This window comes from Podarcis tiliguerta (assembly GCF_965153285.1).
Source record: "Podarcis tiliguerta genome assembly, chromosome: 7".
NCBI classification, from domain to species: domain Eukaryota; kingdom Metazoa; phylum Chordata; class Lepidosauria; order Squamata; family Lacertidae; genus Podarcis; species Podarcis tiliguerta.
Window position 1 is genome coordinate 47,942,720 of NC_139540.1, and position 22,095 is coordinate 47,964,814.

Genomic DNA, 22,095 nt, shown 5'->3' on the forward strand with positions numbered 1-22,095 from the left:
TTGTGATTTATTGAAACTTCTTCAGCAGTGGTATATGAATCAACAAAGTGGCGCTGTCAATAGCTTTCAGCTAAAGTGAAAGTATGCATTGAATTTAATGCATGGCAATGATTACATAGGTGTTCAGAATTAATGAACTGCCTATAATAAAACCGATCTTGCATCTCTGTAACACAGACTTTTTTAAGAGTAAACCTATTGCCTTTGTTAGAAAGTTGACTGGAATTGCTTTTTAAATTTAAAAAAAAAAAGGAAGCACACACTGAATGACAATTTAACTAGGAAATTATTTAGCACTTTACATAGAAATCATCTACCATTCTGCAGCATAAGGGGCTAGAAGGTAAATCTACCTAAAGTAGGCATGGCCAAACTCGGCCCTCCAGATGTTTTCTAACTACAGTTCACATCATCCCTGACCATTGGCCCTGTTAGCTAGGGATGGTGGGAGTTGTAGTCCCAAAACATCTGGAGGGTTGAGTTTGGCCGTGCCTGACCTTAAAGGAACATAAATTGAATAAAAAACACTTTCTTGATATAAATGATAGTGGTTCTTCAGAAAATAAGTAGTGAAAAAAGATGACCAGAAGAAAAACAGCTTTAAAAACTCTTTCAAAATGCATGGTATACAATCCCTATCCCAGCTCATACACTTATGTTTGCAATTTGAACTATATTCATATGCATCAGTTTATCATACAAATTTAGAAAACCATTTTCTGAACTCTTGCTTGAAAATAAAATCCCATTGAACTCAGTGGGATTTACTTCTGAACTGACAATATGCAGATACAGTGGTACCTCAGTTTTCGAATGTAATCCATTCCGGTAGCCTGTTTGGCTTCTGAAACATTTGAAAACCAAGGTGCAAAGGGCCGTCTGCAATTTCCATTGAGAAAATTGGAAAACATGCAGCAGAAGCTGTTTGACTTCTGAGGTGCGTTTGAAAATGGAAGCAATTACTTCCGGGTCTTTGGCATTCAAAAACCGAAACATTCGGCTTCCGAGATGCTCAAAAACCGAGGTACCACTGTAATTGGGACTGATTTTTAATCACACCCCCGAGCTCATCATTATACTTTCTCCCTTTGTAATTATGATCAGATAAATAGTTTTCAACTTTTAAAAATCTTTATTGGTATTTATCAGAAACCAGAGATCTGATTTTCATGCACTGTAGAATCAAGCCTACTCACGGCCTTCAAAGAGTTAGCTCATTGCCAGATGTTTTGCAAAATGCCTGCAGATGCCTTGATATGGAATCACGAATGCTTTGCTCTTGAAAAGATTCTCACGCATCAGGGTTTTCTGTCAACAAATTGGTGGCCTAAACACATGCAAAAACTTGCAGCTGAAAAGTTTAGAGATGGGGAAAATAGGGACATTCAGGGATCAAATAAGAAGCCAGGATGGTTTTTGTAATTCCAGGACTGTCCCAGGAAAATCAGGACACTTGAAGGATATGGCATGCATGTTTTAATGATGTTTCATTTCAGATTTTTCTCTGTAAGCTGCTTTGAACTAAACTGAGACCTGCCTGTCCAAAATCACTGCTTTGTGCAAGGCATTCTTCCAGTGGAAGGAGAGGAATGTGCAAGTGAAACAATTTGTATTGTGAAATTTATAAGCCTTCTCTTGACATAGACTACGCTTGGTGTAATGTAGCAGTACATTAAAAGCATAAAAAAATGGCCACTCTACACTCTAAAACAGTAAAAACATCACAAATGCTAAAATTCGAGTCCACTCAATCAGGTCCTCGGTCCAAGGACAACTTATAAAATTAGTTCAAATGCATATCCCATTGGTAAGTCTCCAGGAGGCAAGATGTTCCAGCTGGAACCAAAATGCCTTTTTAGGTGTGCTTGTTTTATCTCCATGTATCTCTTGTGTAAGGGAGGAAAAGGCTGAAGTTAAGCTAATAAAAATTGTTAAAATGGGGAGGATTCCCCCCCCCCCCAAGTTAATATTTGTCTTATTTGTTCTTCATAAGCCATAGCTTGTTGGAACAACCAATACTTCTTGCTTCTATGCTTGGATTTCACAAGACAAATGTAGAGAACTTTAATCACATTGAAAATATTGAGGTTAGATAACAGTATGTTTTGGGATTCCTACAGCACAGGGTGGGTCTGTTAGCCCCATAGCAACATGAATATATTTTATGCCCTGTTACTCGGCAGCAGAAAGAGAAGACCCATTCCTTAGCCGGGAAAAGCAGTTGTTTATCGCATACTGGCCCCAATCCAGGTCTTCTTGCATGCAGCAGCATTTTCAATGCTATGCATGATTCTCTTTTCTCTGAAAGTACTGGTTGCTTCTTAGGGAAAAATGAATAGAAAGAGCCTATATCCATTTCCACAACAGAGTTTGTAGGGCTGATAATATTTGGAAGTATATTCACCTGTTTGACAGTGTACGAAAGGTCCATAGATTGGATTTTGGTTTGGGTACAGAAACTGCCTTTGTTGTTTTGGTGGATGATTGACACTAGGAGAGGAAGAGAAACAAACCTTTTTCCAGACAAAATATCCTGATGCCAGGGAACTCAGTGGAATGACAAGCTGAAGGAAAAGTAAACCTTCTTCTTGGATATGGTCATATTCCCCCTAAATGTGCCAGATTAGCTCTAGGAGCAAGGCTTTCTTTGTGGTGGCCCTGGATCTGTGGGAATTAATGCTATCTCCTGGGAAGTCTGCTTGTCTACCTTACTTGTTTCCTTTGAGAAACAGATAAATGCTTTTTATTAAGTCATGTCTTTGAAAGCTAGGGCATTAGACTGCTGATTGTTGTTGGTCTTGTTCCTTATTTGTTCTTGAATACTATCTGTTTTTACCTTTTATTTTTCTGTGTCCTAACGTTTCCTCAGCATACAGCATTGAGAATACTTGTGTGGAAAAGTAACATATAAATAAAAATTGTATCCATATAGGGAAATCTGTTTCATCCCACCTTGATATGTTTGAAGACTTCAAGGGTTCTATTTAACTCATTAACACCCTGATACTTAGAAGGCTTGCAATACCTTCTGGGTCATGGAAAAGGCCAAACGGTGGGATTAGAAATCCAAAAGTTACAAAGGACTAAAAATTATTAATGGTGCAACAAAAATCAGTCTATGATCTCAATGAAACAAGACAGATGCACTTTCTTTCATTATGACATCGAGTGACCCCAACAAATATTAAAATCAATGATTTTGAAAGCAGGTCTTGTACTATCTATTGTTTCTTGGGACATTTGCAGGGAAACAAAACCAAAATGTTTGTTTACAAAGCTATTGTACTACCAACCTTACTGTGTGCTTGTGAAACATGGACCACTTATAAACACCATCTCCAATTCCTCAAAAGATTCCATCAATGGGGTCTCGCAAAAATGTTACATATCACTTGGGAAGACAGGCAAACTAATGCCAGTGTACTAGAAGAAGCAAAAATCACCTGTGTCAAAGCAATGATTTTTCGTTGGACTGGCCATGTTGTCTGGATGCCTGATTATCGACTTTCAAAGCAACTACTCTATTCCAAACTTAAAAATGGAAAGTGTAATGCTGATGGTCAATAAAAGAGGTTTAAAGACTTTCTCAAGGCGAATTTATAAAATGTAGTATAAACACTGACAACTGAGAAACATTGACCTGTGAGCGCTCCAGCTGGAGAACAGCCTTTACTAAAGGTGTCATGGACTTTGAAGATGCTTAAACTCAGGACGAAAGGGAAGGCACATTTGGCAAACCTTCACCATGATCAACCCTGTCCCAGAAACCTATGTCCCCACTGTGGAAGGACGTGTGGATCCAGAATGGGCCTCCACAGTCACTTATGGACTTACTGTTAGGACAGGGGTCTGCAACCTTTAAGACAAAATGAGCCACTTGGACCCGTTTCCGAAGAAAAAAAAACTGGGAGCCACAAAACTTGTCATTATAAAAATAACTTTTTTGTCACTTTTATTATTATTTCTTTGTTTGACCCCTCAGAATTACTCCTCCTCATAGAAATAAACGTTAAATTAACAAGTTACCTTTTTGTGTGTGTGTGTTCTTCACTCCCCTTCAAAACAGTGACCAGCGTACATGCCCCCTTTCAATGTAGCGGGCGGGCGGGCGGGAAGGTGATGTCGGGACGGTGCGTGACTAACGCACGCACTGCCCCCATGCGACGTCACAGCCAGTACAGCGCCAGCCACAGTGGGGAGTGTCGGGGCGCACAATGCGCCTCCTGCCCTCGCTAGTATCCGCCCTGGAGCTGCGGCAAAGGTGTAAAAGAGCCACATGTGGCTCCGGAGCCGTGGATTGCAGACCCCTGTGTTAGGACCATGTTCATGGAAGACAATTTTACTCTGGTGCAAGTGATCGCCAAAGAAGAAGAAGAATTTCTTGGGATAGTCATCTTAAAGAAAAAGATATCAGTATGTTTTGTAAAGTTTGACACAGTGGCTATTGTTTGTCTTTTGATTTACATGAAGAAATGGCTCATCTCTGGCTCAATGTGTAATTTTTTATAGTGATATAAACCAGGTTACCTAGAATATGGCCTTTCATTTTACCAGCCTCATCTCACCTATATGCTTCTTAAAGTTAAGCAATGGGACCATTTTTGTACCAACATTTTATTTGCATTACAAGCTATGAATAGTGAATGTGCTGATTGATTACCCAAATGCAAATTCCTACTCATAACTTTTTTTTACATAGTCTACATGATTCAGAGGTGTGTGCCTCTGTATGTGCTCTATAAAGATTGACCAAAGAAAGTTGGGTATGGAAAATGATAGCTACAGTTTGGGAAGATGACCTTAAAATTTGATTTGGGAATGACTCACTTAAACCTTTGAGTTTCTCCAAACGCAGTTTACTAGGTTTTGGTTGAATGGTATTTTATTTATTGTTTATTTTAAAATTTGCCAACACTGTGATCAAGTGGGCATTTAACAGATTTAACATGAACCTAGATTGCACCTCTTCAAGTGCAGGTAGTTTGTACGGTTAGTGATCCGTTTATCCCCAGCATACTGTTTAAGTGACTGCCCACTTGGAAAGTGAAGGATAAAATACATTGGTAGAATATAAATCAGTCCTTTGGATATGATCTAATATGTATCAGTTTCACTAAAAAGGCACCAAGCAATCAGAAGCATCTACAGTTTGCATGTTGTGAGTTAATTGTAATTAAATGTGATTTCGTTTTGCTTTTCCTATATACGGTGTCTGAATTTTGACAGGCTAAGTATATCTTGTGAATATTTCTCAGCCAGTGACAGACAAGCAATGTACAACACAGTGATCTGGAGGGGTGTTTGTGTCAAAGTTTTTTGCCCCTCATGAATGTGACCCAGAACAGGAACAAACTGTTACAGTCTAAGAGTATCAGCAGGGAGTCACAGTAAGTGTTGCTCATTCTCTTGCCAAATTTTCTACCACAAAGAATCCATACTTAACATATCAGTTCAGCTGAGACACAGCCCCGTGCCACACAAATTACTACAGCTGGTGCTGTTTTGCTTCTAATTTCAAAGCAGCTGTCCTGAAAATACATTAAATATTTCAACAAAACATACCCTTCTTCAGGAGCTTCTGGGGCAAAAATTCCAGGCAGATGCTTCTAGAAGTGCATCTAGCTCATCCACCTCCACCTTGAAATTATGGAGGCTGCTAAATGATTCAACAATTAAGAAATATTTTTGGCTTTCCATAGAAAGATTTGAATCCAATGGTGTCTTTCATGTGGACAGAAGGCTCTTCAGTTCAGAGGAGGTTTCTATTAGTAGAAATGAGGGGAAGCAAATTTTGCTTCAGAGGGTTGGGAGGTGGCGTGAAGAGAGAGGAAATGGGCAAAAATGGCCTTCCTCCCTGTTCTCCTGACAGAAGCTTCCACTGATTCAAAAGCCCTTCCATCAGTGCAAGGGACACCACTGAATACAATACTAAACCTGGTCTGTGTGTATCTATTTATTTACTATAAAATTCCATAGTATTTGGGTGAAAGCAAACTGCCATTTTGTAATGATCTCAGGCAGGCAAGCAAGCTCCAATAAGAAATTAATGAGTCTCTGGCATTTTTATGTACGTTTATTTACAATTTAAATCCAAAGAGCAGCTCTGAGCCTGCCACCATTAGCTACAAGTTGGTCACTCAGAGTCTCCGCCCCTGTCACAGCACGAAGGGCACCAAAGCCCAGTTCTTCCTTTCTTACACTTCTGTTGCATTTTAACCCTTTCAGCTCTTCTAGTTCGGGGAGAAGGTGGTTGAACTCCCCCCCCGCTATCAAAAGAAGAAGCCTCTAAATGCTGCCTTTCTCCTGGTTGCATAGCAACATCCTCAATGCCATCCATCTCCTCCCTTCCCTCTGTCTGTGAGCTTTCTGTGTCTGGGAACTCCTGATGAAGGTGGGCCGGGGTAACCCACTCCTGCTCGTCTCCAGAGTCAGACTCTGTCTGCCTCTGTACTGGCTCTGTCCTTCATCTACAGAGTCTAGCTCTTCGCAGGTGTTCAATTCAGCCACGTCCCTGACACATTTTAAGTAGTACAGAAATATTACATGGGTAAGTAAAGAGGCAAGAACCTGAATAGTTCTTGCGTCAGTTGAGCGATTGTTTCACACTGTTGTACATTAATCTTATGTGAACCGCATTTCACAGTAGTAATACAGTAAAAAGGTAAAGGTAAAGGTACCCCTGCCCGTACGGGCCAGTCTTGACAGACTCTAGGGTTGTGCGCTCATCTCACTCTATAGGCCGGGAGCCAGCGCTGTCCGCAGACACTTCCGGGTCACGTGGCCAACGTGACGAAGCTGCTCTGGCGAACCGGCACCAGAGCAGCACACGGAAATGCCGTTTACCTTCCCGCTATAAAGCGGTACCTATTTATCTACTTGCGCTTAAGGGTGCTTTCGAACTGCTAGGTGGGCAGGAGCTGGGACCGAATGACAGGAGCTCACCCCGCCGCGGGGATTCGAACCGCTGACCATGTGATCGGCAAGTCCTAGGCGCTGAGGTTTTACCCACAGCGCCACCTGCGTCCCTACAGTAGTTAAGTATAAATGCAAAACATTATTGGTTCCATTTAAATCATTTTTATATAATTGCTTCTAATAGCAAACTCAAGTGGTTGAGTGCTCATCAGTTTAGAAACAAAATGGGGCCATCCAAAAACAAATTAGCACTTTCTACATACATGGAGGACTCATCAGACATGCACAAGTCCTCTAGCACAATATAATACAGTTGAGGAAAGGCCTTGGGAGTCTTTCTTCTTCTTTCCTTCTCCTGACCTCTCCCTCCTCCAGAGAGTTCTGGGAAGTTCTGCAAAGCTCCTGCTCGAAATTGGCCAGAGCGCTGAACAGGACCACATCTGGAGATAATGTTCCACTGCAATGTTTAATTACAGGTTCCATTTGTTGCCTTATACTACTTCCCTTAAAACACTGTATAAAATAGAGCTTAATTTGCAGGCAAACTCTTCCAGAATATTCATTAAAAACTTGTTGGATAGTGGCCATAGTAGCTAAGATTTCAAAATGGTAGAGATGGAGGTTTGTAAATCCCATTATCAACATTTTAAAAATTGCTAATTGTTTTTGCTATGGGAGTTTACCTATGCTTGGGTTTCATTACTTCAGCTTCCCTGGGTGACACACATGTAAAAACACCCTGCTCACATTAAATCTTTCAGCATCCCAGTTTCTGTATGAAATAGGTCCAGCTAATGGTAATGCACTCTCTATTTCTCCTGAGCACAGCCCACTAACCCCTAGAAAATATACCAACTGATTATCATTTCATTAATTGTTTTTTGTGTGAGATCGATCTAAGATAATAAATGTCAAATTACTGCAAAAATTCAAACATGACATATTACTTTCTGAGACAATTAAGGTAAATATTTCCTTTTCAAAAGACACTGTTATTTTCAATACATTGTACTGGTAAGGGCACTTGTTTAATCAAGGGATTATACTTTTTTTAAAAAAAAACACTGAATGGTTTTGGAAATGTATCACAGATGTTCAACTGAGTTAGCTTTGCAGCACTATGTTGAAGGTCACAAGGTTAAGACCTTTGGCATCATCTAATATAGCTGGTGCCCCAGTATTGAAATGAAGTCATCTGCTTCTAATGATTTTGGTTTAGTTTTGTCAAGACAGAAACCAGCATGCCTTCCTATATTGTGAGCATAATTTACTGAAAAGGACAACGGTAACATTCACTTCTCACTCAACTATATTGGATGGAAATGAAATCTTAGAGAATGACACTGAAGCTCCCACACACATTGAACTGAACTGAAAATATGGGGGAAATAAGAGTAGTAGATGAAGCAGATAAACCTGAAAGCACACAGTGCTGCTTGTCTTAAGCTTTTTGCTGGTAGCTATTCCCCCCAAACAGAAAAGATATTTAAATGTTCTAACACACTACCGTTGTATCAAGCTGCATGCTTGATATCTTTGCCGTATGACTAATGTAGAGAAGTGTTGCACCCTTGCTGGTTATTTTTTAAAAACGGCTTTTAGCTGTTGCTCAGATGCTATGGAGGCAGGCATATTTCAAAAGGTCAAGCTTTGAGCGGGGAGGGATCTAATTTAGCGGAGAGAATTTTGCTTTCAATCTCAATTCAAAGTGCTGGTTATGACCTTTAAAGCCCTGTGTAGTTTGAGTCCAGGATATTTTAAGGACTGTGCTTTCCAATACTAACCTGCCTCTGTGTTGAAATTGTCAGCTGTTTTGGTGCCTGCTGTCATCAGAGGTGCAATTAGCAGTGACTCAAGACAACTACTCTCAGACTGTGGAACTCCCTTCCCCTAGAGGCTCATATGTCTTCCACATTGCAGACTTTGCACTCCACTGTGCAGACAGTATTTTGCTGAGCCCGTACCCTGAGTGATTTGTTCTGCTTAGCTCTTTATTATTGGTTTTGCCACTGGATTACGGTCTTCCTCAACTTGATGTCCCTCAGAACTCACACGACAACTCCCATGTGCCCCAGCCAGCATGCCCCAGGTTGAGAAAGACTTCTGCATTAGAGTTATTGACAACTTGCCCCTACATATGTTTTAAAACATTTTTTGTGATGTTGTATTGTGGTTTCATGTCTGTAAGCTACTTTGAAGGCCTCCATCTGGCAGAAAAGTAAAATAAAGAAAAATGCTAAACGAGTAAATAAGTTGAATTGTAGGAGCCTGCATTTCCCTTTTGTTTTTCAGACTGGATGATGATGTTTTACTATTAAATTAATTTCTCTCAGTGGCACAGTTCAGTTTAGACCATTAGAATTATATGTATTTGAACTAATTCAGAAAGTAAACACCCACATGTCATTTATTAGACATGGCATATATATTAGGGCTGTGCACCAGATTCAGAGAGAGATGCAGTGTTTTCTCGAATTGATTTGACGGTGTATCCAAGTTGGGTGTTGTCCAGGCCAGCCTGGATTAGGTATGGGGGCATAATATAGACCCTAATATAGGCAATTTAATCAATAGTTATTTTGTTGTGTAAGCTAAAAATGCATGGATATGGTAGGTATGCTTCCGTTTCATTCTATGCTTCACAAATTTTTAAGAAGGAAGAGCCATATACAAATTTTTACCATGAATAGACAAATCTAAAGATGCACATGGCTGTTTTTCAGAGGAAGATTTGATATAAAATTATAAGCAATTGGCAGCATTATTCCAACAAGCTTCCTAACAAAGGACATAATCCCAAATGAATGCTTTTAAAAGGGCTCCTTTACCATTTTATTTGCAGAGAATAATACAGTTATGTGCGTGTTTGCTGAGAGGTCTTCACAGATCACTTAAGTATCTTTATAAATTCTGGTTATTCATGTACTACAAACACTGGGGTTAATATATTATCCTTAATATACAGTGGTACCTCAGATTACATACGCTTCAGGTTACATACTCTTCAGGTTACAGACTCTGCTAACCCTGAAATAGTACCTCGGGTTAAGAACTTTGCTTCAGGATGAGAACAGAAATCGTGCTCTGGCAGTGCGGTGGCAGCAGGAGGCCCCATTAGCTAAAGTGGTGCTTCAGGTTAAGAACAGTTTCAGGTTAAGAACGGACCTCTGGAACAAATTAAGTACGTAACCAGAGGTACCACTGTAGTATCTTTTTTCTTTATTTCTTAAAAAAAATATTTAATTACATATTTAAGTAGGAACAAAACCAAGGAGAGCAACAGCAAAAACAGTGAAAGGGAAATGTAGAAGGCATGAAGAAGCAAACATTGTCTTAGGCATGTATGGTATAGGACGATAGGAATAAACAGAATAATTCAGTTACATAAGGAAGACATCAGAGTTAATGTTAGAAAAGTAATAGGCATCAAAATTATATATGACAGTCAAATAAATGCCAAATTTGTCAAGCTTGTGATAATGGTTGTCTGGATGTTATCATTATTCAATTTGGAAGTGATAAGATAATGGCTTGGATCCAAAGAACCATGTGGGAAAGGACAACTGTATTAGTGCTGCTTTTTTGTGAACTCTTGCACAAGTGCTAGTAGAATATCTGCAGGTGGGTTGGGAGATCCGGCAAAATGGGACGAGAGAGGAGACTGCCATGGCCACACCGCGGTTAAATCTCCCATGGCCACACCCCTTGCTGGCAATGATTGGCCAGCAGAGCCATTCTTGGCATGGCTCTGCCCAGTGCCGGTGACACGGCTGGGGTTGGCACAAGTGGGCGTCATGCCCCCGCCCCTAAGCCGGATCACAGCAGGGACCTGGATGCCTGGCTGCAACACCGCCCACTGAGAAAGGTGAGCAGACTTGCATGCCAAGGCCCCGTGACTTGCAGTTCCCTAGAGATTAATAAACACACGGACACGAGTATTTATGTTTATGGGATCAAATAGGCTACAACTTTATGGGTTACAGATGTGAGTGGTTTGGCTTAGGCATTGGGTGAAGCCAGGCTATTATCTCGACTCCCGCCATCTGCAGGGAGTCCAACTAAGGGTAAACCACCACTAGGGGAGCCCTATAACTTACATCAAATAGGGGCACCCCAAGAAGTCCCCATTGGGGTTGTGGCATGGCCCAATCTCACGTCTGGGCATTGGACAGGATCCACACCCAATTGCTTTACCCAATGCCTAACTGCCACTTGAGCCCAAATGGCTCACCACCAACACCCTCACACCTGCAACCAATCCCTGATGCCCTCTGTAATACTATTCAACCAGATATCATGCCAGCATTGGAAAGGTGTACCCTGTTGCTACAGAACAAGACCTCCTGGTCAAAGGTGATGGCAGGGTTCCATATCACTATTTGTTAATAGGTCAGGGCAAGCACGCCAGCAACGCCTTTCCAACAGCTGAGACCAAATTATGGTTAAGTCTGGGTATGGAGCAACAAGCTTATCAAAGTTCTTTTTAATGTTCTAGAGACATTCTATCAAAATCCACTCACATATTTGCCAAACAGTGGTATCACAATGAATATCCATGACTGGGAATGAGCAGAAGTTAATGTGTCAAGCACACAGAGCAATCGGACGTGAATGACCCCATTGTGATAAAAGTCTTGCCCAAGGATAGATGAGAGGGGCACCAACCATATCTCTCTGGGGAGAACATTCCACAAACAGAGGGAGGGGCATGATTGAAAAAGCCTGTTTTCATGTTGTCACCCTCCAAACCTCCTGTGGAGGGAACACACACAAAAGGGCTCCAGATGCTGACTGCAGGGTCAAAGTTAATTTATGTGGGGAGAGGTGGTTCCTGAGGTGCTGGGGTTCTGAGCTGTATAAGGCTTTATAGGTCAAAAACAGCACTTTGAATTGAGCCTGGGAACTAACTGATAGCCAGTACAGTTGTGCCAGACTCAGCATTACATGCACAGGAATATGGCTAATATAATACATTTTGAAGCAAAGAAGAACATACAGCTGCTCACCTGTTTGCTTTTTAACTAGGATCATTAAAACAAATTGCTGATGTATCCCATTCTCATTATTGTTGTACTTTTGGCTGCAAGCAGGAAGTCCATGAAATCTTGCTTGAAAGCCTCATGAGATTTCATGCCCAATTTACCAGTCTTAAGGGCTTTGGAAAGTTTGGATATGGTTCAGATAAGCATCTGCAATTCTATGTGCTTGTTAACTCTGAAAGAACCTGTGTGGTTAGTCTTATGTTGTTGCACAGACTGAGTCCTGTGTGTCTTCCTATTCACTGTGGAATTCTGTCTAACAATTTAGAGCACAGTTGGGAAAGAAGACCTATTGACAAATGTATTCACTAACGTTGGGTGTTTTTCTTCATAAAAGTTAAATAACAAAGTCAGTTTTTCAGCAGATGTTTAACCTACAATAGAGTAGCTTTGATATTCTACATTTGAATGTTTCCTGGCCATTTCTTCTTTCCAAAAGGCACTGAAAGTCAAGGACTCATGTAGAGATGTCAGCAAGGATTCTTCTACATTTAAATGTCTGTGAAGCTATCCCACTATTGACTTAACAGGAACCAACTGCGTTTTTTGTAAATGAACTCTGGAATAAATTGTAAATAATGCCAGACATCATACTGATTTCTGAGAAGAGGTCCTCTAAGATCTTTGTTCTCCTGTAGCTCTAGGTTGATGGGAGACCATAAGTATTATGGTCATGCTAGGAACAATGTCCCTATTCTCACTTACAGAAATTTTATTGTTCTTTCTTTCCATTGTTCCATAATGCCCAACAGATCATTCAACTGCTGCTTTGCACAGCACACACACAAGCAGCCTTGTACATGGCGTTGCTTGAGAATTCAAATAAATAAAAATAAAAATATCAGTGCAGTTTTGAAATCAGTGGTTAAAATCTTTGAAAGGTTAAGTCTACCATCTTGATTCACAGCGGCATCCAGTTGTATCCAAACATAGACAAAAACCTGCTCCTTTACATCGGGAACCATAGGGCCAAATTTGGTTGGAACTTTGGTTACAACGTCTGGGGACGCGGGTGGCACTGTGGGTGAAAGCCTCAGTGCCTAGGGCTTGCCGATCGAAAGATTGGCGGTTCGAATCCCCGCGGCGGGGTGCGCTCCCGCTGTTCGGTCCCAGCGCCTGCCAACCTAGCAGTTCGAAAGCACTCTCGGGTGCAAGTAGATAAATAGGGACCGCTTACTAGCGGGAAGGTAAACGGCGTTTCCGTGTGCGGCTCTGGCTCGCCAGAGCAGCGATGTCACGCTGGCCACGTGACCCGGAAGTGTCTTCGGACAGCGCTGGCCCTTGGCCTCTTTGAGTGAGATGGGCGCACAACCCTAGAGTCTGTCAAGACTGGCCCGTACGGGCAGGGGTACCTTTACCTTTTACCTTGGTTACAACAGACAATTTCTCTCTCCTCCCTCCCTCCCCCCCCCCTCTCTCTCTCTGTGTTGTTAGGAGGGGTTTTGGGAGAGTGGGGGAGGAAGTTGGCTGAATGTGAGATTCTTCTAACCCCTGGATCCAGCAGGTGCTCAACTACAAGCCAAGCTAGTTTACGGTGTTGAGGTGTTGAGGTCTGGGTGATGGGTCATTAAGGAAAACAAAGGAAATGGGCTCTGTGAGATGGCAAATGGGTATGGCCCCTCCCCCAGCACACCATTAGTTAGAAGAACGAAGCCAGAGTTTATAGTTGAGTTGCAGTGATGTGACCTAGAAGTAAAGCAACAAGCAGGAGAGAGTCAGAGTAACATTTGAGATGCTTTAAGTTTGATTTCTGCTTTAATTTAAGTCTGCGGCTATGGAAGAAACAAGACCCCTTTGGGGTGTTAATGCTGTGAACCCCTCCATCACAGGCTCAGGCTGTATATTTGGGTAAATAAACCATTATTATCATAAAGACACCGCAGTCTCAGCTGTGTCTCATTTCCGGAAGGAAACCTGAAACCTGGGTAAATGCCTGGAACCCCTGGAATTTTGCACCTCTCAGATAGTGGGCTGACGTGCAACACTATCAAAGGTTGCTTCTCTATTGCATTAAGCTTGCGAACTCTTGGGATAGCCCTTAGCTGGGACTGTGGCTGGTGCAAGATATTGTTCTACCCAAGGTAGACAAGATGATGGCTGTCTCATCACTCCACAGATGTAATGGCAGTTGAATCTTACTTCACTGCTGCTGACAGGGCAGCCCCTTCCACTGCCTTTTGGGGCACCAGGCTAGCGTAGGAGTTGTAGGACAGGGTGTGTGGGATGCACAGCTCTGCCCCCCCCCAACAATTTACCATCACTCCCTGAGGTGTTTTTTCCTTACTTAATGGTAAGACTGGCTCTTGTTGGGACAGAGATTGCTTTATGTGTTTCAAATATTTCTTAGACATCCTTTATCCCTTACTCCAGGGTGGAGTAAACAAAAAGCAGGCTAGATTAAAAAGCACCTAAATGGCTGGACAAATAAGAACATGCCGCAGAAAGAGTGTAATAGTAGCACCCTATCTCCTTGGGAAGGGTGTTCCAAAATTGGGGTTCCACCACATAAAAGGTTATTGTAGCCAGCCTATTGCCAAGTGCTGGTGTGGTTCGTTGGTGGCTTAGTACCCAAGGGGATTGCTGGGGAAGAAGGCGAGGAGCCCCAAAACAGGTGGAGCCAGAGCCAATGACAGGGAAAGCAAACCAATTTTAGCATATTCTCCTTCTCCTAGCTGAGTTCTACAAGGACAACACTGAGACTAAGAAGGAGGAAACTCCCAGCCACCACACTCCATAGACTGGCTGTAAGAAGGCAGGCAGGCAGGGGAAGGCTGAGGCTTGTGGGGCAATGCCCCATTCATCCTAATGGAGCAGCTGCCATTTGCATGGATACTGGGAAACCCAGTGGTTTCTAGCAGTGAAGCTCCCAGAGCAGGGTGCATTGCTATTACCCATAGCTAGTGCGTATATGGTTCATGTACCAAATGCTTTCCTGCCAACCTAGCAGTTCGAAAGCATGTCAAAGTGCAAGTAGATAAATAGGTACCGCTCCGGCGGGAAGGTAAATGGCATTTCTGTGCGCTGCTCTGGTTCGCCAGAAGAGGCTTAGTCATGCTGGCCACATGGCCCGGAAGCTGTACGCCGGCTCCCTTGGCCAATAAAGCGAGATGAGCGCCGCAACCCCAGAGTCGGTCACGACTGGACCTAATGGTCAGGGGTCCCTTTACGCTTTACCCAATGCTTAGGTGCAGCTCAATGAGTATATGAGTCCCCTGGCATGAACACTGCAGCTAGTAAATCAGGTTTACTTTCCTGCAGGGGAGAGAAGCAGCGGAATAAGAAGCAGCAGCATGATCAGTGCAGTCTTGAGGAGTCTACTTGTTCCCCATACTCTGGGCTTAATTAGGAGACTCCATTCCCAATGGCATGACCTAATGGCAGCAAACAGAGTATAGTTAACACATGGGGCAAGTCTGTGATGTGGCCTTCTGGAATGAAAGATTGCAATCTGCTAGTGGTGGCGGAGGAGATGAGGGGCACAGCAGAGAGGAGGCCTGTCCGTGGAGACTAAAGTGGCAGACACAGGAAAGAGCTTTGTTTCCTTCACAGAAGTTTAGGAAGAGCTGGGGTGAATTTGATTTCAAAGCCCAACAGTGCGGCTGTGGCATTTGTTTCCAATTCAGCAGGAATGAGTGTATGGTTTGAACAATTCTTTCGAGGTTCCTGGTGGGGGGAAGCATAACTCATCTCAGCTGGCTGTGTTAGGAGATCAAATGACAGAAAAAATTTCACTCAAAGCCCAGGGTATCCTTCTGGCAACCAGAGCTCTTGTACATCTTCATAGATCCGTTATCCTGTGCTGCGTGGACCCAGGTCTCCGTGCTGGATGGAAACTGCTCGCCTCCAAAACAATTTTACTGTTGCCAGATGTTGGCTCCCTGCCTGCTTTTACATAATTCAGCACTTTTCTTTACTCAAGATGTTACAATTTAAAGAGGCTCTAGAAGTTTTATTTTAAATGGCTTGGCAATGCATATTTCTTATTCATTTCTTCCCAGCTCAGACAGGATCTTCCTCCACCCCATGTTGTGGATTTTCTGCTCATAGTGTAGGTTACTTCTAATAAGCAGGAAGAACAAAACCCTCTCAACACAGTCATATTTTTGTTTTAAAGGAAAAACTCATGGCAAGGTGGTGCATTCTCCTTCCTGTTGATTCCTCACACCCAAACGTAATAAGATTTTCATGCTTCTCACAATACCTGCGGCAGAGGATATATTTTTCTATACGTTTTTGTTTCTCGCTCCTACTTGCTTTCACTATGTTCATACTGCACATGTAGTAGCCTAAATTACTGTGGATTTGTGATAGTTCTCTCTGGGATTGGCATAACAAAAAGCTGAAAATTGGTGCAAAGCTCTGAAACCGGCGGCAGGATGCATCTCATTTAAACTTGCTGTGCCGCAAGGAGCAGTGAGCATATACAATTGAGATCAGTTCGTGCAGCAAGGAGTTCTTTGTAATACGTGTGGTGTAGACCTGCTTCCATTTACTAAATGATTAATAACTGTTAGCTATTTAAAAAACCCATCTTGGCCAAATTTAAAATATGCAAATCACTCTTTCTGTCCCTTCAGTTTTTCTGCAAGCAGCATTGCAATATTTATGAAGAAGGGTTATAGCCCTGAGTTACAGCACTTGCTTTACTCTTCAAAGGCAGATTCCATGCTCAGTCCATGGCATCTCCAGGTTGACTCAGGAAAGACTCCTTCCTGAAACCTTGGAGAACTACTGCCAGTCCGTGTCAACAGTAGAGGATGAGATGGATCCCTGGTCTGAATCAGTGCTGGGCAGCTTGTTATGTTACTGTGATCCCAAGAGCTATGGCAATGCAGATTTTGCTGTTAGCATTCTGGATGATAGCCTAAAGGACAATCTACACCTTGCATTTAAAGCACATCCAGTGCGCATTTAAAGCACACGACTTTCCCCAAAGAATCTGTGGGAATGTTCAGGGATGCAGGAGAGGATATATTGTGAGATTATATCCTTATCCAACTTGTGCTAACAAGTTCCCAAAATATCAGCAGAGTAAGACATTCCCCTTTTAAGTTCGCAACGGTAACATGTGCTCGGGTTCGCTAGAACCTCTATAACAATTACTCTGGTAATTTCCCCTTTGTTCCCTCCTAAAATACAAGGGACGACACAGTCTTTTATAAAAGTATAAAAAGAGTTTACATTCTGTTCACAATCGGATCAGACAGGCTTAATAAGGTAATATACATTTAGAATCTATCTTATAAGAAGATAGTCCCTTTCTCCTCTCTTGGCTGGGAGCCAAGAGAGCATATTTAGCAGATGTTACTTCTTCGAAGGCAGATGGCAGAGAGAGAGATGGCTGCCCTGCCCTGTGCTTTTATCATTACCTGCACAGGTAAGGCCACACCCACCTCTGGTCACATGCAGAGGAAGTCTGTCCCAGGAAGTTCACCTGCTGGCTGGACAAACATCCCTCCCCATGTCTACACATGTACACTCTAGGAATGTTGTAATTGACTGCTCCTGTGTTTTACATCCCACAGAATCCTGGGAGCTGTTGTTTGTTAATGAGGCTGGGAATTGTAGCTCCATGAAGGGGGGTGGGGGAACTGCCAGGCCAGACCCTATAAATATCTAATCAAGTAATGTTAACAGTGAGCAGGTAAATAAACTTCATTTTAGGCATTGATATTCTGCCTCATGATTATTCTGAAAATACTGGCCTCTTTGCATTGTGTTGCTGCCTGGCCTATAACATCAAATATAGTAACTGACGAGTGCCATGAGAGAAGACAGATTCTGTTCAAGGGTTGGTGGTTGTGTACAAAGAATTGAAATCTGAAATAAACTCTACGTAATACTCTAAATTAGTTCAGTCTGGCTTAGGCTGCAATGCTAACCGCACTTACCTGGGAATTCTATCTGACTTCTGAGTAGATTTGGTTTGGATTGTGCAGTTAGCTGGAGTACACTTTGGCCCATAGGATGAAATATGATTATATTACTTTGCAGAGCATGTTGGCAGGGGTTTGTGACAAGTTAAAAGCTTAATAGAATTATTGTGCTCTTACTTTGCCACCCCCACTCTTTTATTGAAAGCTGAATGTTTCTAAAGTGATAGACAAGCTCCCATCATATACAAATTATAGAATGCATTTTAAAAGTCAATTCTAATGCTTACACTTGGCATACTTGATCAAGTTATTTTAGGCACAGGAACCTTCTGACTGCTGAGGGGGGCAAAGTCCATACAGAAGTTCTCTGAGCTGTTTTGACAGATTCATGTGTGTCTATTGCTAGTAGGGTGACAGACTGAATGAAGGCGAAGAAGGCTCCAAGAGTGTGTGTGTGTGTGTGTGGAGGAACCCAACGCATTTTGACAGCAGTTGGTTTGGGTAATTAATGGGACTCATACACTGCAACAGCAATTCTATTTTCACCCACATTTTCCCTTGTTTTCTTAAATTGAGGGAAAATGCTTTGCTTGGTGTGCAATTTGTATTTAGTACTGATGGGCAATATCATCATTGTAAGCATGCAGGGCTTGAGCAAACTGCATCCTACATATCTAAGATTCAGAACACTACATTTTCTATCCTTATTTCAGGGTATTTATCACAATGTAGTTCCTGGTTACTTAGATGGCAAAGACCGACAGCATTCAGCATATTAGCATTCTTTTGTTCTGACTAGTTATGCCACAATTTCAAACCAGAGTCCCATATTCACCAGTTATACAGGAGTTGCTGGAGCTCATTTATGTTCCTGTGTAATAGATTCTGGTTCTGGCCTGTTGTTCATCCGCATCTGCTACTATCAAGTGCTCACAGTTACCATACCCATGTACAGTGGTACCTTGGGTTAAGTACTTAATTCGTTCTGGAGGTCCGTTCTTAACCTGAAACTGTTCTTAACCTGAAGCACCACTTTAGCTAATGGGGCCTCCTCCTGCTGCTGAGCCGCTGGAGCACGATTTCTGTTCTCACCCTGAAGCAAAGTTCTTAATCCGAGGTACTATTTCTGGGTTAGCAGAGTCTGTAACCTGAAGCGTATGTAACCCGAGGTACCACTGTAATCTGAAGTGAATTCTAGCAGTTTCTTTTCCCTTACATTTTAAAAAGTTATGGCAGTAAAATATGTATACTTTGAATTGAACATCTGATTTTGAAGTCCAATTGAATCATTCAGAAGTGATCCTTTTAATTTGCAGTTGTTTCCCAGATCAAACATTCTGCACCCTCTGGGAATAAATGCAAAATCTTAAAGTGCAAAAGTATGTAGTAAAATCATTGCAGATTAATGTTATCTTTTCCACACTGACGTAAGTGGCAAGAGCCCACAAGAAGAGCAAGCATTTTTTCTCAGAACAATTCCCATTCGCAGTTTGTACTAATCACCATAAATTATCTCCCACTCAGTAGCAGCCATGTAAATGTGTGGGATGCACTTAGCTATCCGTCTGTGTCTGAATTCCTATGTGATAGCTACTGCTTAAGATGAAATGGATTAGGGTACCCTTCACCAACCCAGTGCCCTTCCGCAACATCTGGAAGGCATGGGACTAGCAAATACTGAGTTAGGGCACATATCTTAGGACATAACCTTGGCCCTGAATACTGCTAGAAGCTCATCTGACTTTCACTGTCTTTTTCTCACCATGTCTCCCTCAGCTGGATTCTGTCCCTCCTCCAAATAATCTTTCTGAGACTGCAGCTAGAACTATTGTGTTGTTGCAGAACTAGGTACTTGAACTAGATAATTGTGGGAGGCAGCCCAGGACATCCATTGGGCTCACGTTAGTAAAAGTAGGATGAGTTGGTGGCTTTTTTCCCCACCCACAAAAATGTATGGAGATATCTATGCCACAAGGCATTACATATGTTAGAGGAGTGGTATGTGCAGTCTCCACAGGAAAAAATAACAGACTACTAGGCCAGTGCTATGAACTCCATCCCTCACATTAAGTGAGCACATGTGTGTGTGTGTAATATATGCAAACACATCTGCCAATCAAGAATCAGGCTTATATAAGAAATAGAAACCCTAAGGACTTCAGGGGACAATGGCTATGTGTCTTTCTATCAGAGCCATGGTGGTAGAGAGGAAATAGAGCAAAAATATAAGTGCTTATTCTTTTTCTTCTTCTATGATTTTGGTATCTTACTGGATTTTTTTGCTCATTCACATTGCATGGCAGAGGATGCATTCTTTAATTTGTATACAAGTACAAGATTGTTTACTGAGTGACAGGGGAAGAACACTGCCTATAAATGTTGCCTAATATGCAATTCCCATTTAAATGAATGAGATGAGAGCTGGTTTTGGAGAAAACAAACTGGATTAGTCAGTGCCCAGTTGAATGAGGGTCATACATATGTTTATACCTTTGTGACCTATGTGGTTATCAGTGGTAGTTGTGGGAGCCCACTGCACAAGATTTTTCTAGGATTGACCCTCTGTAAATCAAGACGAGTAAAACTTGAATTGCAAGCTGGTAGCAAAATTGTATTTCCAACACATAATTCTTTATTTCCTTGCTCAGCACATCCTTAAGGTTGTGATAAGTTTGGAGATGTGCTGAATAAATCATTACTATAGTTAAACTCATGATGCTGTCTATTTGTTTGGAAAGATCTGGAAATTACAATTTAAATCAGATTTTAGTTACTTTTGAGAGGCGAGAGAAGAACTTGGGTACTAGAGGGCCAGCAAGTTTAGCAATAAGATAATTTGATGACTGTCCAAATCAGCCACAAGTTGAGCCCATTTAAATGAGCACAAAACCTGTATGTGAAGCCACTGTTACCAAGATTTCAACATAGGGTTCCACTACTACAGTCATTGTACAAAACTTTCCATTATTCTTTTAATGTTTGTAAAAAGATGCATTGGGAGCAAAAACGCAGTACAATAGGAAGCCCAGATGATCCTCTTCATATTATAAAGTGCTTTTGCTCCCAAAGGATACTATTGTCTTATGTCCTCTTTTCTTTTAACCATGATTAATACAAGAATAAAAAGTTTTGTGGGTGGAGGTTTGTAGAGGCTGATCAAAAAGCACCAATCCATGTTGGCTCTATGTAGTGGGCATAAAATTTGAAAAGCTCTCATATCATATGATTGCTTATAGTATGCAGGGTCCTTGCACCAATGCTGTTTGTTTCCAGTGGTGTCAGCAACCACACTGGCATGCTGACAATGCATGCACATGGGTGGCACATGGCTTAAGAAGCTTTTAGGTTTTAACCCATCACATGAAATGCTGACATGAGTGAGTGCCTTTTGGCAGCCTTCATATTGGGAACTGGTGGTGGTGGGGAAATAATGTTAAAATTGTCCCAAAACTCCATTTATTATGTTATATCATGGTGTGCATTTTCTGGAGCTAAACCGAACACTGTATTTAAGATGTTTTTATTCATTGCCTGAGAATTGTTTGAGTCTCTAGGTTTGTCTGGAAGCAGAATGTATGTATTAGTGATCAGCCTGCCTATTATGGAGGAAAATGAGTAGGGAAATCAGTGCAGCAGGGGCAATATATTGAGAAACAAAATGATTTGAAGAACAAAAATTGAGTTAGCAGATTCATTTTCTGGCAGCCTAAGTGATGTCCCTGTCCATGGACTACTGGATCAGCCAAAAATCTCTGTCTGTCTGTCTGCCTCACATTTGCTGCAGAAGTAATTTTTCTACAACTAGTGCACAATTTAAAATCCCCCGGTGGTCCTTATTTTATGTAAAGAACAAACATTGACACATTGTGTGGTCTACACATGCTGAGATGAAATTTTAACATGAATTACAAGCTTTTTTTATTTTAAAAAAACCACTGGTTGGGGGTCTTATATTAGTCATTATATTGAATTAATGCTTTTCTTTGTAATTTATTGCTAAGAAGGCAATATTGTCATAATGTAACATCTGAAAAACAAACACCAACATTTCAAGAAGGATTAAAGACAATAGCAACATAGCAACTGTTTCTGTTTGTTTGATGCTTAATCCTTGAATCTGAGTAATGCTGGGGATTTTTTCAGGAACTGTTGGTTCACATCATTAAAGATGCTTTTAGCTTTATTAAGACATTTGTTAAAGATGTTTTTGCTTAAGGACTTTAGTTGAGCGGCTGGCAATCAATAGAATAATTGTATACTGAATT

The 22,095-nt window shown here is 41.6% G+C and overlaps 1 long non-coding RNA gene across 2 annotated transcripts in view; it reads left to right on the forward strand.

Moving 5' to 3' along the window:
• Window positions 1-22,095, forward strand: part of LOC310682010 — an 82,089-nt gene that overhangs the window by 50,286 nt on the left and 9,708 nt on the right. The window lies entirely within an intron of this gene.